The sequence below is a fragment of the Heterodontus francisci genome, unplaced genomic scaffold, assembly GCF_036365525.1.
Source record: "Heterodontus francisci isolate sHetFra1 unplaced genomic scaffold, sHetFra1.hap1 HAP1_SCAFFOLD_85, whole genome shotgun sequence".
NCBI lineage: Eukaryota > Metazoa > Chordata > Chondrichthyes > Heterodontiformes > Heterodontidae > Heterodontus > Heterodontus francisci.
The window spans coordinates 5,154,841-5,174,529 of NW_027142342.1; positions in this window are offsets into that span (position 1 = coordinate 5,154,841).

Consider the following 19,689-nt stretch of genomic DNA (forward strand, 5'->3'; position numbering starts at 1 on the left):
GTTCTGTGTGTAGTTAATAAGTCTGAATTAAATTAATACTGTTAAGGATAATTGACCTGTTAAATTGAAAAAAAAACTGGAAGTGTCATTTGATACCACAATGAACTTTCAAGTTTAGCATGTCGAGTTTTGGGGGAGTCTTAAGTTCCGGACATAGGACTCACTCATATAACATTGGCTGTTTTGATTTTTAAATATTTATTGCAGTGAATTGGAATTTGGAATCATCTTTGTTTTATTAAAAAAATCCTTGGATTAGAAACCTCTTACAAAAGATGCTAAAAGTTTGGAAACAATTCGAGTTTGATCTAAAATGCTGTCTTTCCTGATGGAGATGGTTTCCTTCGAAGTTGATAATGGTACTAAAGATTTTGTTGTTTGAAAATCCTAAGGATACCAAAAAACATTGAAAAGGGAGTTTAGTTATTTTCCATTAAAACAGAAGGGTTACGTTAAGCGGCGCAGCGGAGAATGCTTTGCTCCGCCCCCTTGGAGACAAGCAAGACATTAACCTTGCTGCAACAATCATTATCAATGAGACAAAGTGCTTGAGAAGGAGAAATAGTTGCACGCACTTCTGTCTTCACTAAAAAATGCAATATCACCAAGTCTGGGAATAAGAAATTGGAATCGATAAGCAAAATTTAATTGATATGAATGGTTATTTAAAGCATTCAAAGGGAAATTTACTGTTATTTGAATTTGGAATAATCTGAGATCATACTCGTTTATCTCTATTTGGGCCTTTAAATCATCGACGTGCTACTGTGTGCATTCAGGTCCAGTGCCCATAACCGTGTCTTCCTGACATTCTGCATTCTAGTTGATGCTCATCTTTGTTTCACCTGCCTTCCAATATCACTTTCTACTTTATCTACCTGTTGCTACCAGCTTTACCTCCTTACAATTTGATCCTTCCTTCCAATTTCAACAGGAAACTGGATGGGTGCTTGAAGGAAGTGAACCTGCAGGGCTCCGGGGATTGAACCGAGGGGTAGGACTGACTGAATTGCTCCAGACCGAGTCGGCACTGTCTCGATGGACCGAATGGGCAGCTTCTGTTTGGTAGATGACTCTATGACTATCACTGTCTATGACTCCATTTTGAATACGGCGCCCGCCCCTGCCTGGAAAACTCCAGATACATACAAGTTCAATGAAAATGTGACCTTAACAGTCACTGACAGCTCCGTTCTCACCCTGATCTGAGGCTCCAGGTAGTGCTGCAGGAGGTGACACAGCTCTGTGACCACCTCCCTATTGAATCAGAGTCACCTCACACACTGTTCCTGGGTTAGGTGTAGGTAGGAAAAGTGCTCCTGGAAAGCCCGGGGTAGGTAGGGAAGAGCCGCCTCCTCCTCATTCTGTACAGAGCTTCCCCTCTCTGCAGCCTCTGCTCCATTTGTTGGTGATGTGACAGACCCACAGACACTGTAACTGTAGTCCCCAGACCACGTCCAGATTTGGGTCACCAACAGCCTCTGTTCTCCCTGAATGTCTGCAGTCGCTCACAACACAACCTCCAGAAAACCATCCACAGCACCTCCACTAACTTTACAAAAGCAGAAGTAAGTCAAAAGCCCTTCAACTATAGGTTGGATGCCTGGTCCTTTTAACTAACACTAGAGGGGTTCCTCGTGCTGCTGAACTTTTGTTCAGCTGAATGACTAACACAGGTGGTCAGTGGACATTCACAGACCAAGTTTCAAAGACGTGCATCAAAGCTGCTGGAATAGCAGTTTGGCGTGACATTCGACAACTCCTCCTGGTATTAATGCATGCAATGTACACTCGGGCTAGAGCTCTGCACCGCATGAGGCAATGTGCTGGCCATGCCGGAATTGGCTGGTAGCTCAGCTCATACATTTTATGGATCTAAACTTTCTTAGTGTGGGCAACAGTGGTGTTGTAAGAGCTGAAAATCAACACCAGGGAGTAATCGAGAGGGAAAGAAATTCACTTTGAAAGGAGACATGGAATTAGACATGATTGTAAAAGATTTGTAGGAATATGGGAATATGGGATCTCGATGTTGTGGCCATTTCGGAGACATGGGTAGAGCAGGGACAGGAAGGAATGTTGCAGGTTCCGGGATTTAGATGTTTCAGAAAGAACAGAGACGATGGTAAAAGGGGGAGGGGTGGCATTGTTAATCAAGGAGAGTATTACGGCGTCAGAAAGGACGTTTGAGGACTCGTCTACTGAGGTAGTATGGGCCGAGGTTAGAAACAGGAGAGGAGAGGTCACCCTGTTGTGAGTTTTCTATAAATCTCCGAATAGTTCCAGAGATGTAGAGGAAAGGATAGCGAAGATGATTCTCAACAAGAGCGAGAGTAACAGGGTATTTGTTATGGGGGACTTTAACTTTCCAAATATTGACTGGAAATACTATAGAATTGGAATTAGAATTAGAATATTACAGCGCAGTACAGGCCCTTCGGCCCTCGATGTTGTGCCGACCATCTGACCTACACTATTCCATTTTCATCCATATGTCTATCCAATGACCACTTAAATGCCCTTAAAGTTGGCGAGTCTACTACTGTTGCAGGCAGGGCGTTCCACGTCCCGACTACTCTCTGCGTAAAGAAACTACCTCTGACATCTGTCCTATATCTTTCACCCCTCAGCTTAAAGCTATGTCACCTCGTGTTTGCCATCATCATCCGAGGAAAAAGACTCTCACTATCCACCCTATCTAACCCTCTGATTATCTCATATGTCTCTATTAAGTCACCTCTCCTCCTCCTTCTCTCTAACGAAAACAACCCCAAGTCCCTCAGCCTTTCCTCGTAAGAGCTTCCTTCCATACCAGGCAACATCCTTGTAAATCTCCTCTGCACCCTTTCCAAAGCTTCCACATCCTTCCTAGAATGCGGTGACCAGAACTGCACGCAATACTCAAGGTGCGGCCTCACCAGAGTTTTGTACAGCTGCATCATGACCTCATGGCTCCGAAACTCGATCCCCCTACTAATAAAAGCTAACACACCATATGCCTTCTTAACAGCCCTATTAACCTGGGTGGCAACTTCCAGGGATTTATGTACCTGGACACCAAGATCGCTCTGCTCATCTACACTACCAAGAATCTTCCCATTAGCCCAGTACTCTGTATTGCTGTTACCCCTTCCAAGGTGAATCACTTCACACTTCTCCGCGTTAAACTCCATTTGCCATCTCTCAGCCCATCAGCCTATCTATGTCCCTCTGTACCCTACAACACCCTTCGAAACTATCCACAACTCCACCGACCTTCGTGTCATCCGCAAATTTACTAACCCAGCCTTCTACACCCTCATCCAGGTCATTTATAAAAATGACAAACAGCAGTGGCCCCAAAACAGAACCTTGCGGTACACCACTAGTAACTAAACTCCAGGATGAACATTTGCCATCAACCACCACCCTCTGTCTTCTTTCAGCTAGCCAATTTCTGATCCAAAGCTCTACATCACATTCAACCCCATACTTCCGTATTTTCTGCAATAGCCTACCTTGGGGACCCTTATCAAACGCCTTACTGAAATCCATATACACCACATTCACGGCTTTACCCTCATCCACCTGTTTGGTCAGCTTCTCGAAAAACTCAATAAGGTTTGTGAGGCACGACCTACCTTTCACAAAACCGTGCTGACTATCGCAATTGAACTTATTCTTTTCAAGATGATTATAAATCCTATCTCTGATAACCTTTTCCAACATTTTACCCACAACCGAAGTAAGGCTCACAGGTCTATAATTACCAGGGCTGTCTCTACTCCCCTTCTTGAACAAGGGGACAACATTTGCTATCCTCCAGTCTTCCGGCACTGCTTCTGCCGACAATGACGACATAAAGATCAACAACAACGGCTCTGCAATCTCCTCCCTGGCTTCCCAGAGAATCCTAGGATAAATCCCATCTGGCCCAGGGGACTTATCTATTTTCACTCTTTCCAAAATTGCTAACACCTCCTCCTTGTGAAACTCAATCCCATCTAGCCTATTAGGCTGTATCTCAGAAATCTCCTCGGCAACATTTTCTTTCTCTACTGTAAATACTGACGAAAATTATTCATTTAACGCTTCCCCTATCTCCTCTGATTCCGCACACAACTTCCCACTACTATCCTTGATTGGCCCTGTTCTAACTCTTATCATTCTTTTATTCCTGATATACCTACAGAAAGCCTTAGGGTTTTCTTTGATCCAATCCACCAATGACTTCTCGTGTCCTCTCCTTGCTCTTCTTAGCCCTCCCTTTAGATCCTTCCTGGCTAGCTTGTAACTCTCAAGCGCCCTAACTGAGCCTTCACGTCTCATCCTAACATAAGCCGCCCTCTTCCTCTTGACAAGCGCTTCAACTTCTTGAGTAAACCACGGCTCCCTCGCTCGACAACTTCCTCCCTACCTGACAGGTACATACTTATCAAGGACACGCATTAGCTGCTCCTTGAATAAGCTCCACATTTCGTTTGTGCCCATCCCCTGCAGTTTCCTTCCCCATCCTACACATCCTAAATCTTGCCTAATCATAATTTCCTTTCCCCCAGCTATAATTCTTGCCCTGCGGTATATACCTGTCCCTGCCCATCGCTAAGGTAAACCTAACCGAATTGTGATCACTATCGCCAAAGAGCTCACCTACATCTAAATCGAACACCTGGCCGGGTTCTTTACCCAGTACCAAATCCAATGTGGCATCGCCCCTGGTTGGCCTGTCCACACACTGTGTCAGAAAACCCTCCTGCACACACTGGACAAAAACAGACCCATCTAAAGTACTCGAACTTTAGTATTTCCAGTCAATATTTGGAAAGTTAAATTCCCCCATAACCACTACCCTGTTACTCTCGCTCCTGTCGAGAATCATCTTCGCTATCCTTTCCTCTACATCTCTGGAACTATTCGGAGGTCTATAGAAAACTCCCAACAGGGTGACCTCTCCTCTCCTGTTTCTAACCTCGGCCCATACTACCTCAGTAGACGAGTCCTCAAACGTCCTTTCTGCCGCTGTAATACTTTCCTTGATTAACAATGCCACACCCGCGCCCCCCCCCCCCCCCTCTTTTACCCTCTTCTCTGTTCTTACTGAAACATCTAAATCCCGGAACCTGCAACATCCATTCCTGCCCCTGCTCTACCCATGTCTCTGAAATGGCCACAACATCAGGATCCCAGGTACCAACCCATGCTGCAAGCTCACCCACCTTATAACGGATGCTCCTGGCGTTGAAGTAGACACACTTTAAACCAAGTTCTTGCTTGCCAGTGCCCTCTTGCGTCCCTGTAACCTTATCCCCTACCTCACTACTCTCAACAGCCTGTACACTGGAACTACAATTTAGGTTCCCATTCCCCTGCTGATTTAGTTTAAACCCCCCCGAAGAGCACTAACAAATCTCCCCCCCAGGATATTGGCACCCCTCTGGTTCAGGTGAAGACCATCCTGTTTGTAGATTTACCACCTACCCCAGAAAGAGCCCAAATTATCCAGGAAGCCAAAACACTCCCTCCTACACCATCCTTGCAGCCACGTGTTCAACTCCTCTCTCTCCCTATTCCTCTCTTCGCTAGCACGTGGCACGGGCAACAACCCAGAGATAACAACTCCGGTTGTTCTCGCTCTCAGCTTCCACCCTAGCTCCCTGAATTTCTGCCATAAATCCCCATCTCTCTTCCTACCTATGTCGTTGGTGCCTATGTGGACCACGACTTGGGGCTGCTCCCCCTCCCCCTAAAGGATCCCAAAAACACGATCAGAGACATCACGTACCCTGGCACCTGGGAGGCAACACACCAACCGTGAGTCTCTCTCGTTCCCACAGAACCTCCTATCTGTTCCCCTAACTATGGAGTCCCCAATGACTAATGCTCTGCTCCTCTTCCCCTTTCCCTTCTGAGCAACAGGGACAGACTCTGTGCCAGAGACCTGCACCCCATTGCTTACCCCTCAGCAGTATCCAAAACGGTATACCTGTTGTTGAGGGAAACGAACTATAGTTCGAGTACTTTAGATGGGTCAGTTTTTGTCCAGTGTGTGCAGGAGGGTTTTCTGACACAGTATGTAGACAGGCCAACCAGGGGCGATGCCACATTGGATTTGGTACTGGGTAATGAACCCGTCCAGGTGTTAGATTTAGATGTAGGTGAGCACTTTGGAGATAGAGATCACAATTCGGTTAGGTTTACCTTAGCGATGTGCAGGGACAGGTATATACCGCAGGGCAAGAATTACAGCTGGGGGAAAGGAAATTATGATGCGATTAGGCAAGATTTAGGATGCGTAGGATGGGGAAGGAAACTGCTGGGGATGGGCACAATCGAAAAGTGGAGCTTATTCAAGGAGCAGCTACTGCGTGTCCTTGATAAGTATGTACCTGTCAGGCAGGGAGGAAGTTGTCGAGCGAGGGAGCCGTGGTTTACTAAAGAAGTTGAAGCGCTTGTCAAGTGGAAGAAGAAGGCTTATCTTAGGATGAGACGTGAAGGCTAGCCAGGAATGATCTAAAGGGGAGCTTAGAAGAGCGAGGAGAGGACACGAGAAGTCATTGGCGATAGGATCAAGGAAAACCCTAAGGCTTTCTCTAGGTATATCAGGAATAAAAGAATGACTAGAGTTAGATTAGGGCCAATCAAGGATAGTAGTGGGAAGTTGTGCGTGGAATCAGAGGAGATAGGGGAAGCGTTAAATGAATATTTTTCGTCAGTACTTACAGTAGAGAAAGAAAATGTTGTCGAGGAGAATACTGAGATACAGACTACTAGGCTAGATGGGATTGAGGTTCACAAGGAGGAGGTGTTAGCAATTTTGGAAAGTGTGAAAATAGATAAGTCCCCTGGGCTAGATGGGATTTATCCTCGGATTCTCTGGGAAGCTAGGGAGGAGATTGCAGAGCCTTTGCCCTTGACCATGTTACAGCCCCCCTCCACCCCACCCCAGTCTATGTAAACTTGTAGCTTTTTGTTACACACAGCAGACAAGCTTTGCAAGCTAACCCATGCAAGACCCTGGTTGGGCTGTCTTACGCTCTCTTTCTCTCTCCAGGTAAGATTGTAAATGTTGTAATCTGTCTGTGACTGCAGAACATCCAAGTCCACCATTGCTACAGAGACCTGGGGAGAAAGCCACTGAGCCTTACTGTCTCCAAGAAACCCCTGAACCAGGCGGACCAGCTGCATGTCCACTTCTACCAGCCAGGGACTTTGGAACCATGAATTCAGTCAGAGGAAAAATGAATTACCAGACCCAACAAACTGTACATTAGTTTTACTTCTTGTGGACTCTAATCCAACCCAAACTATTGTCCATCACTCTGTAACCTATTTGTGTGTACATGTGATTCTCATGTGTGTGTGTGTGTGTGTGTGTGTGTGTGTGTGTGTGTGTGTGTGTGTGTGTGTGTGTGTGTGTGTATGAAAGTTGAAGCAGAGTTTACTATTTTACTTCAATCGGTATTTGATTTTCAGTACAATAAAATAACCTCTTTCTTGTTTAAACTAAAGAAAACCTGCCTGATTGATTCTTTTATGATCCTAGCACTTGAAGTATTAAACACTCACTGAATTGGTAAACACATGCCCTATTTAAAAAGGAATAACGCCTGTGGCATCGAACAAGGAGAGCAACAAGACGGGAGCCTTTCGACCCCTCCTCACCTGAAGTGTAACATAAATTTGGGGCTCGCATCTGGGATCAAAAACCAAAGACAGTTGAGAAATTGGGAGTGGGGAACCAAATGGTTCAATAGCAAAAATTCAAAAACTTCAATATAGTTTTAATTGGGTTTTTCACTGCTGGAGTATTAAAATGTCCACATTTGAGGCAGTACCTTCCTAACCCAGAGTGAAGTAACTTGGGGCAGGTTAAATGACCTATTCGTTGAAGAGTTGAGGATTGTACAAAATACAGTATAGCGCAAGAACAGGCCATTCGGCCCTCCAAGCCTGCGCCGATCTTGATGCCTGCCTAAACTAAAACCTTCTGCACTTCCGGGGACCATATCCCTCGATTCCCATCCCATTCATGTATTTGTCAAGATGCCTCTTAAACATCGCTATCGTACCTGCTTCCACCACCTCCCCCGGCAGCAAGTTCCAGACACTCACCACCCTCTGTGTAAAGAACTTGCCTCACACATCCCCTCTAAACTTTGCCCCTCTCACCTTAAACCCATGTCCCCTCGTAACTGACACTTCCACCCTGGGAAAAAGCTTCTGACTATCCACTCTGTCCATGCCACTCATAACTTTGGAAACCTCTGTCATGTCGCCCCTCAACCTCCGTCGTTCCAGAGAAAACAATCCGAGTTTATCCAACCTCTCCTCATAGCTAATGCCCTCCAGACATCCTGGTAAACCTCATTTGTACCCTCTCCAAGGCCTGCACGTCGTTCTGGTAGTGTGGCGACCAGAATTGCACACAATATTCTAAGTGTGGCCGAACTAAATTTCTGTACAGAACTGAGCAGTAAGGGATTACTATCCGTCCAAAAGCTAGGAAAGCCGAAATCCTAAAACATGTGCCAACCATTTTGCACTTGAACCTGAAAAATATAACAGGTTTAGAGTTGGAGGTCAATCATCTGAGCTCCAGGACATCACTGCAGGAGTTCTTCAGGGTAGTGTCCTAGGCCCAACCATCTTCAGCTGCTTCATCAATGACCTTCCTTCCATCATAAGGTCAGAAGTGGGGATGTTCGCTGATTATTGCACAATGTTCAGCACCATTCGTGACTCCTCAAATACTGAAGCAGTCCGTGTAGAAAACAAGCAACACTCGGACAATATCCAGGCTTGAGCTGCTAAGTGGCAAGTAACATTCGCGCCACACAAGTGCTGGGCAATGATCATCTCCAACAAGAGAGAATCTAACCATCTCCCCTTGACATACATTTGCATTACCGTCGCTGAATCCCCCACTATCAACATCCTGGGGTTACCACGGACCAGCAACTGAACTCCTTCTTTGGCCTCCTTGTCTCGAGAGACAATGGGTAAGTGCCTGGAGGTGGTCAGTGGTTTGTGAAACAACGCCTAGAGTGGTTATAAAGGCCAATTCTAGATTAACAAACTCTTCCACAGGTGCAGCACATAAAATTGGTTGTCGGTGCTGTTACATAGTTGGCTCTCTCCTTGCGCTACTGTCTTTTTTCCTGCCAACTGCTAAGTCTCTTTGACTCACCACACTTTAGCCCCACGTTTATTGCTGCCTGCCAGCTCTGGTGATCGCTGGCAACTGACTCCCACGACCTGTGATCAATGTCACAGGACGTCATGTCGCGTTTGCAGACGTCTTTAAAGCGGAGACATGAACGGCCGGTGGGTCTGGTACCAGTGACGAGTTTGCTGTACAATGTGTCCTTGGGAATCCTGCCATCTTCCATGTGGGTCACAGGGCCAAGCCATCTTACGCGCCGCTGGCTTAGTATATGCTGGGGATGTTGGCCGCCTCGAGTACTTCTGTGGTGGAGATACGGTCCTGCCACCTGATGCCAAGGATTCTCCAGAGGCAGCGAAGGCGGAATGAATTGAGACGTCGCTCTTGGCAGACATACATTGTCCAGGTCTCGCTGTCGTAGAGTAAGGTACTGAGGACACAGGCCTGATACACTTGGACTTTTGTGTTCCGTGTCAGTGCCCCATTTTCCCACACTCTCTTGGCCAGTCTGGACATAGCAGTGGAAGCCTTTCCCATGCGCTTGTTTAATTCTGCATCGAGAGACAGGTTACTGGTGATAGTTGAGCCTAGTTAGGTGAACTCTTGAACCACTTCCAGAGCGTGGTCGCCGATATTGATGGATGGAGCATTTCTGACGTCCTGTCCCATTATATTCGTTTTCTTGAGGCTGATGGTTGGGCCAAATTCATTGCAGACAGTTGCAAACCTGTCGATGAGTCTCTGCAGACACTCTTCACTATAAGATGTTAATGCAGCATCTTCAGGAAAGAGGAGTTCCCTGATGAGGACTGTTCGGACTTTGGTCTTCGCTCTAAGACGGGCAAGGTTGAACAACCTGCCACCTGAACTTGTGTGGAGGAAAATTCCTTCTTCTGAAGACTTGAATGCATGTGAGAGCAGCAGGGAGAAGAAGATCCCAAACAGTGTAGGTGCGAGAACACAGCCCTGTTTCACGCCATTCAGGATAGGAAAGGGTTCGAATGAGGCCCCGCTATGCTGAATTGTACCTTTCATATTGTCATGGAATGAGATGATGATACTTAGTAGCTTTGGTAGGCATCCAATCTTTTTTAATAGTCTGAAGAGACCACGTCTGCTGACGAAATCAAAGGCTTTGGTGAGATCAATGAAAGCACCGTAGAGGGGCATCTGTTGTTCGCGGCATTCCTGCTGTAGCTGGCGAAGGGAGAATAGCATGTTAATGGTGGATCTCTTTGCTGGAAAGCCACACTGTGCCTCAGGATAGACACGCTCAGCCAGCTTCTGGAGCCTGTTTAAGGCGACACGAGCGAAGACGTTCCCCACTATGCTCAGCAGGGAGATTCCACAGTAGTTGTTGCAGTCACCGTGGTCACCTTTGTTCTTTTAGAGGGTGATGATATTGGCATCGCGCATGTCCTGTGGTACTGCTATCTCATCGCAGCAGAGGCAAAGCAGTTCGTAGAGTGCTGAAAGGATAGCAGGCTTGGCAGTCTTGATGATTTCAGGGGTAATTCCGTCCTTCCCAGGGGCTTTTCCGCTGGCTAGAGAATCAATGGCATCACTTAGTTCCGATTTTGTTGGCTGTACGTCCAGCTCATCCATGACTGGTAGAGACTGGGCTGCATTGAGGGCGGTCTCAGTGACAACATTGTCCCTGGAGTACAGTTCTAGGTAGTGCTGCACCCAGCTTGTGGAGTAACCATATAAATACAGTGGCTGCAAGAACAGGTCAGAGGCTTGGAATCCTGCAGCGAGTAACTCACCTCCTGACTCCCCAAAGCCTGTCCACAATTGACAAGGTACAAGTCAGGAGTGTGATGGAATACTCTGCACTTGCCTGGATGGGTGCAGCTCCAACAACATTCAAGAAGCTCGACACCATCCAGGACAAAGCAACGCTCTAGATTGTCACACCCCATCTACAAACATTTACTCCCTGCACAGTGGCAGCAGTATGTACCATCAACAAGATTCACTGCAGCAACGCACCAAGGCTCCTTCGACCGCACCTTCCAACCCGCGATCTCCGCCACCTAGAAGGACAGGGCAGCAAATTCATAGGAACAGCACCATCTGCAAGTTCCCCTCCAAGTCACACACCATCCTGACTTAGAACTATATCGCTGTTCCTTCACTGTTGCTGGATCAAAATCCTGGAACTCCCTTCCTAACAGCACTGTGGGTGTACCTACCCCACATGGACTGCAGCGGTTCAAGAAGACAGGTCACCAACTACTTCTCCAGGGCAATTACAGATGGGTAATAAATGCTGGCCTAGCCAGCGTCGCCCACATCTCATGAATGAATAAAATAAAACAGCCATGAGCAAGAAAGGAGAGGTGGAAACACAAGGGGTCCTCCTTAGGCCAGAACAGACAATGCTGAGAACAGGAGTGACGCCCAAAAGCCTGTGTGTTTCCACTGTAACAATCACCTCCGAGCTGACTGCAGGACGTTGCAGTGAAAATCTGTCGGATTAATCAGGATACACCAGAACAGTTCAGGAAATGGGGCCCTGATGGGAAACACAGAAGACCAGGCTGTGACTTGATCTGTGGCAGTAAGACCCAGTATGCCCAACACAGAGAGTGCTGGAAAATTTAATAAAATCCCTGCGAGATAGCAGGATTTTGTATCCTAAGGAAAAGTGACCAAATACCCCTCGAATGCAGCAAGGAAGCCCAACGCCGTACTTGGGATAAAGGGTCCACCCATTCCCTCCTTCTGGGAAAATGCATGAACTCTCCCCCAGAGAGGGCATCGAACGCTCAAGTATGAGTAAACAGTATTGGGGAAGGTAAATGCCCAGGACTCCATATCGAATATATCTGGAGTGCAGCTTTGTTTCAGGACTGGTAACGCAGGGGATTGTCCCTAATTTACCTGTAGACAGGGTGGACCTGTTCCTGGGTAATGATCTGGTCAGGGTGAAGGTGCTAGCTTCCCCAGTGGTTTTAGAGAGACTGAAATAGATGTGATAGACAGAGCAGTTACAGCAGAAGGCCCCTGACATTTTTCCTGCCTTTGTGTTGTGCTGGTCCATGGTCAAACAAGCTCCATCAGAGGAGGCTGAACTGACAGTGCAGGCGGATGACCCTCCTGTCTAGTTATCCGAAACCTTCTTTGGGAATTCAGAGGACAAAAAGGATGTGTTAAACAGATCTTCCTTTGTCTAGGCTGAGCAAGCTGACCCAATGTTTAAAACGTTAGCACAGACTGTCCAAAGTTAAACTGAAGCAGAGGGAGTTCCAGAGAGTGACTATTTAAAGAATGAGGTGACGATGAGGAAATGAAGACCTCCTTAGAGAACTGCGGATGAAGAGTGGACAGTGGCTCACCAGATAGTTGTTCGACCCAGGTACCATAAGTAAATACTGAGAATAACCCAGGAATTCCAATGGCTGGATATATCGGCATCAGAAAAATCCAAGCCTTCATAAGACAGCAGTTTGACTGACCACGAATCCACAAAGATGTGATGGAGTTCTGTAAAACTGTTCACATGTGCCAGGTTGTGGGGAAGCCACAACTTGCAATAAAAAATGCACCCCTAATTCCCAAACCAGCTTTTGGGGAACTCTTCAACAGAATGCTGGTGGATTGTGTGGGACCCCTGCCGAAAACAAAAGGGGTCAAGCAGTATCTTCTCACATTATGGATGTGGAGAGGACATTCCACGGAAGAACTATCTCTGCCAAGGTAGTGGTGGAGGGGCTAAACAAATACTTTACCCACATGGGCTGCCTGCTGAGATCCAGTTGGATCAAGGCACGAATTTCATTGTATTAGGAATGATGTCAATATAACAAATTAAACACAATATTATAACCGAAGCATTAAAGATGCAGTCTAATTTAACCATTATCTGGAATGTGTAAACATAGTTTTCAGGATGATAGCTCGTAACAATTAACCAAAATATTGCCCCTGTGGATTAGGGATGACATTCAACTTAAAAATTAAGTGGGATATTTTAGACTCTGTTTTAGTTATCATGTCTAATTTAACAATTAAATAGATTATACACTGTGTATTAGTGATGACATCTAATTTAACAATTAACCAGTATATTATCCCCTGTGTATTAGTGATGGCATCTAATGTAACAATTAACCAGAATATTATCCCTTGTGTATTAGTGATGACGTCTAACTTAACAAATACATAGAGTATTACACACTGTGTATTAGTGATGACATCTAATTCAACAATTAACCAGAATATTATACACTGTGTATATGTGATGACATCTAATTTAACAAATAACCAGAATATTATCCCCTCTGCATAAGTGATGACGTCTAATTAAACAATTAACCAGATTATACATTGTGTATTAATGATGATATCTAATTTGACAATTAACCAGAATATTGTACCTTGTGCATTAGTGACGACATCTACTTTAACAATTAATAGGAATATTATTCCCTGTGTATTTGTGATGACAACTAATTCAACAATTAACTGGAATATTATCCCCTGTGTATTAGTGATGACATCTAATTTAACAATTAACCAGAATATTATCCCCTGTGTATTAGTGATGGCATCTAATTTAACAATTTACAGGAATATTATCATCTGTGTATTAATGATGACATCTAATTTAACAATTAACTGGAATATTATCCCCTGTGTATTAGTGATGACATCTAATTTAACAATTAACTGGAATATTATCCGCTGTGTATTAGTGATGACATCTAATTTAACATTTAACCAGAAGACTTTACCCTGTGTATTAGTGATGACACCTAATTTGACAATTAACCAGAATATTGTACCTTGTGTATTATTGACGACATTTAATTTAACAATTAAGCTGATTTTCCCCTGTGTATTATTGATTACATCTAATTTAGCAGTTAACTGGAATAGTATCCCCTGTGTATTGTTGGCATCTAACTTAACAAAAACAAGAATATTATCCCCTTTGTATTAGTGATCGGATCTAATTTAACAATTAGCCAGATTATACCCTGTGTATTAGTGTTGGCATCTAATTTAACAATTAACTTGTATATTATCCCCTGTATATTAGTGATGACATCTAATTTAACAATTAACCGGAATATTATCCACTGTGTAATTGTGATGACATCTAATTTAACATTTTACCAGAATACTTTACGCTGTGTATTAGTGATGACATCTAATTTGACAATTAACCAGAATATTGTACCTTGTGTATCAGTGATGACATCTAATTTAACAATTCACAGGAATATTATCCCCTGTGTATGTGATGGCATCTAATTTAACAATCAACCAGATTATCCCCTGTGTATTAGTGATGACATCTAATTTAACTAGTAACTAGTATTTGATCCCCTGTGTAATAGTTATGGCATCTAATTTAACAATTAACCAGATTATCCCCTTTGTATTCGAGATGACATTTAATTTAACAATTAACCAGAATATTATCCGCTGTGTATTAGTGATGACATCAAATTTAACAATTAAACAGATTATCCCCTGTGTATTATTGATGACATCTAATTTAACAATTAACTGGAATCTTGTCCCCTGTCTATTAGTGATGACATCTCATTTAACAATTAACCAGATTATCCCCTGTGTATTAGTGATGACATCTAATTTAACAATTAAAAAGATTATCCCCTGTGTATTATTGATGACATCTAATTTAACAATTAACTGGAATCTTGTCCCCTGTCTATTAGTGATGACATCTCATTTAACAATTAACCAGATTATCCCCTGTGTATTGGTGACAGCTAATTTAACAATTAACTGGAATCTTATTCCCTGTCTATTCGTGAAGACATCTAATTTAACAATTAACCAGATTATCCCCTGTGTATTCGTGATGACATCTAATTTAACAATTAACCGGAATATTATCCACTGTGTATTAGTGATGACTTCTAATTTAACATTTAACCAGAATACTGAGGTGGAGGAGAACCAGAAGAGTGAGGTCTAGTTCCATTCAATGGCACTGAAGTATCTGTGTTAAACCTCTGATGTGGTGGTGAGACAGAAGATTAAATTCGGGTTCCACTCAATGGGAGCACAGTGCCTGTGTTAAAATTCTAAGGTGGACGCAAGACAGAAGAGTATGTTTCAGTTCCATTCAATTGGGCGGCAGTGTCTGTGTTAATCGTCAGTTGTGGAGGCGAGACAGAAGAGTAAGGTCTAGTTCCTTTCAATGGGACAACAGTGCCTCTGTTAAACCTCTTAGGTGGAGGAGAAACAGAAGAATAAGGTCTAGTTCCATTCAATGAGAGGGAAGTGTCAGTGGTATACATCTGAGGTGCAGGAGAGAAAGAAGAGTAAGGTCAAGTTACAGTCAATGGGAGGGCACAGACTGTTAAAACTCTGAGGTAGAGGAGAGACAGAAGAGTAAGGCCAAGTTCCATTCAGTGGGACGGAAGTGTTTCTGTTAACCTTCTGAGGTGGAGGCGACACTGAACAGGAAGGTTTAGTTCCATTCAATAGGAGGACAGTGTCTGTGTTAAACGTCAGACGTGGAGGCGAGATAGAAGATTAAGATCTAGTTCCATTGAATGGGACGGCAATGTCTGGGTTCAACTGCAGAGGTGGAGGCGAGACAGAAGAGTAAGGTCTACTTCCATTCAAGGGGACGGCAGTGCCTGTGTTAAACGTCTGATGTGGTGGCGAAACAGAGGAGAAAGGTCTGGTTCCATTCAAAGGGAGGACAGTGTCTGGGTTACACATATGAAGTGGAGGCGAGACAGAAGAGAAAGGTCTAGTTTCATTCAATGGAACAACAGTGCTTGTGCTAAACTTCTGAGATGGAGGAGTAACGGAAGAGTAAGTTCTAGTTCCTTTCAATGGGATTGAAGTGTCTGTGTTAAACATTTGAGGTGAAGGAGAGACCGAAGAGTAAGGTCTAGTTCCATTCAATGGGACGGCTGTGTATGTGTTAGACTTCTGCGGTGAAGGAGAGACCGAAGGGTTAGGTCTAGATCCATTCAATGCGAGGGCAGTGTGTGTGTTAGACCTCTGAGGTGGAGGAGACACAGAAGAGTAAGGTCTAGTTCCATTCAATTGGACGGTAGCGTCTGTGTCAAACTTCTGACGTGGAGAAGACACAAAAGATTAAGCTCTAGTTCCATTCAATGGAACGGCAGTGCCGGTGTTAAACTTCAGAGATGAAGGAGAGACGGAAGAGTCAGGTCTAGTTCCATTCAATGGGACGGCAGTGTATGTGTTAAACTTCTGAGGTGGAGGCGCTACAGAAGAGTAAGGTCGAGTTCCATTCAGTGGGACGGCAGTGTCTGTGTTAATCTTCTGAGGTGGAGGCGAGACATAAGTGTAAGAACCAGTTCTATTCAATGGGACGTCTGTGTCTGTGTTAAACTTGTGATGTGGTGGCGAGACAGAAGATTAAGGTCTGGTTCCATTCAATGGGACAACAGTGCCAGTCTTAAACGTCTGAGGTAGAGGAGAAACAGAAGAGTAAGGTCTAGTTCCATTCAATAGGGCGGCAGTGTCTGTGTTAAACGTCTGAGGTGGTGGCGAAACTAAAGAGTAAGGTCTTGCTCCAATCAATGGGAGGACAGTGTCTGTGTTAAACCTCAGAGCTGGTGGCGAGACAGAAGAGAAAGCTCCAGTTCCAATCAATGGGACAATAGTGCCTGTGCTAAACCTATGAGATTGAGGAGAAACAGAAGATTAAGGTCTAGTTCCTTTCAATGAGATGGAAGTGTCTCTGTTAAACCTGTGAGGTTGAGGAGAAACAGAAGTGTAAGGTCTAGTTCCATTCAGTGGGACGGCAGTGTCTTTGTTAATCTTCTGAGGTGGAGGCGAGACATAAGTGTAAGATCCAGTTCTATTCAATGGGACGGCTGTGTCTGTGTTAAACTTGTGATGTGGTGGCGAGACAGAAGATTAAGGTCTGGTTCCATTCAATGGGACAACAGTGCCAGTCTTAAACATCTGAGGTAGAGGTGAAACAGAAGAGTAAGGTCTAGTTCCATTCAATGGGGCGGCACTGTCTGTGTTAAACTTCTGAGGTGGAGGCGCAACTAAAGAGTAATGTCTTGCTCCATTCAATGGGAGGACAGTGTCTGTGTTAAACCTCAGATCTGGTGGCGAGACAGAAGAGATAAGTCTAGTTCCAATCAATGGGACAACAGTGCCTGTGCTAAACTTATGAGATTGAGGAGAAACAGAAGATTAAGGACTAGTTCCTTTCAATGAGATGGAAGCGTCTCTGTTAAACTTGTGTGGTTGAGGAGAAACAGAAGTGTAAGGTGTAGTTCCATTCAATGGGACGGCAGTGTCTGTGTTAACCATCTGCGGTGGAAGCGAGACAGAAGACTAAGGTCTAGTTCCATTCAATTGTACGGCAGTGACGGTGCTCAACTTCTGAGGTGAGGGAGAGACAGAAGACTAACGTCTAGTTCCATTCAATTGTACGGCAGTGACGGTGTTCAACTTCTGAGGTGAGGGAGAGACAGAAGACTAAGGTCTAGTTCCATTCAATGGGACGGCTGTGTATGTGTTAAACTTCTGAGGTGCAGAAGGGACGGAAGAGAAAGGTCTAGTTCCATTCAATGGGAAGGACAGTGTCTCTGTTAAACTTCTGAGGTGGAGGCGAAACAGAAAGCCAGGTCTTATTCCATTCAATGGGACGGCAGTGTCTGTGTTAAACTTTAGAGGTTGAGATGAGATAGAAGAGTAAGGTCTCGTTCCATTCAATGGGACGGCAGTGTCTGTGTTAAACATCTGAGGTGGAGGAGAAACAGAAGTGTAAGGTCTAGTTCCATTCAATAGGCGGCAGTGTCTGTGTTAAACTTCTGATGTGGAGGAGAAACAGAAGAGTAAGGTCTAGTTCCATTCAATAGGGCGGCAGTGTCAGTGTTAAACTTCTGAGGTGGTGGCGAAACTAAAGAGTAAGGTCTTGCTCCATTCAATGTGAGAACAGTGTCTGTGTTAAACCTCAGAGCTGGTGGCGAGACAGAAGAGAAAGGTCTAGTTCCAATCAATGGGACAACAGTGCCTGTGCTAAACCTATGAGATTGAGGAGAAACAGAAGATTAAGGTCTAGTTCCTTTCAATGAGATGGAAGTCTCTCTGTTAAACCTGTGAGGTTGAGGAGAAACAGAAGTGTAAGGTCGAGTTCCATTCAGTGGGACGGCTGTGTCTGTGTTAATCTTCTGAGGTAGAGGCGAGACAGAAGATTAAGGTCTGGTTCCATTCAATGGGAACACAGTGTGTGTGTTGAAATTCTGAGGTGGTCGCGAGACGGAAGAGTGTGTTCTAGTTCCATTCAATGGGACAGCAGTGTCTGTGTTAAACGTCTGAGGTGGAGGCGAGACAGAAGACTAAGGTCTTGTTCCATTCAATGGGACAACAGTGCCAGTCTTAAACTTTTGAGGTAGAGGTGAAACAGAAGAGTAAGGTCAAGTTCCATTCAATAGGGCAGCACTGTCTGTGTTAAACTTCTGAGGTGGTGACGCAACTAAAGAGTAAGGTCTTGCTCCATTCAATGGGAGGACAGTGTCTGTGTTAAACCTCAGAGCTGGTGGCGAGACAGAAGAGATATGTCTAGTTCCAATCAATGGGACAATAGTGCCTGTGCTAAACTTATGAGATTGAGGAGAAACAGAAGATTAATGTCTAGTTCCTTTCAATGAGATGGAAGCGTCTCTGTTAAACTTGTGAGGTTGAGGAGAAACAGAAGTGTAAGGTCTAGTTCCATTAAATGGGACGGCAGTGTCTGTGTTAAACTTCTGAGGTGGAGGTGAGACAGAAGAGTAAGGTCTAGTTCCATTCAATGGAACGGCAGTGTCTGTGTTAACCATCTGCGGTGGAAGCGAGACAGAAGACTAAGGTCTAGTTCCATTCAATTGTACGGCAGTGACGGTGTTCAACTTCTGAGCTGAGGGAGAGACAGAAGACTAAGGTCTAGTTCCATTCTATGGGACGGCTGTGTATGTGTTAAACTTCTGAGGTGCAGAAGGGACGGAAGAGCAAGGTCTAGTTCCATTCAATGGGAAGGACAGTGTCTCTGTTAAACCTCTGAGGTGGAGGCGAAACAGAAAGCCAGGTCTTATTCCATTCAATGGGACGGCAGTGACTGTGTTAAACTTTAGAGGTTGAGATGAGATAGAAGAGTAAGGTCTATTTCCATTCCATGGGACGGCAGTGTCTGTGTTAAACATCTGAGGTGGAGGAGTAACAGAAGTGTAAGATCTTGTTCCATTCAATGGGATTGAAGTGTCTTTGTTAAACCGCTGATGTGGTGGCGAGACAGAAGATTTAGGTCTGGCTCCATTCAATAGGACAACAGTGCCGGTGTTAAACGTCTGAGGTGGAGGAGTAACAGTAGAGTAAGGTCTAGTTTCATTCAATGGGTTGAAGTGGCTGTGTTGAAGTTCTGACGTGGAGGAGAGACAGAAGAGTACGGAGTAGTTCTCTTCAATGGGATGGCAGTGTCTACGGTAATCGTCTGATGTGGAGGAGAGAAAGAAGAGTCATGTCCAGTTCCATTCAATGAGTATGCAGCGTCTGTGTTACACTTCTGAGGTGGAGGAGAGACAGAA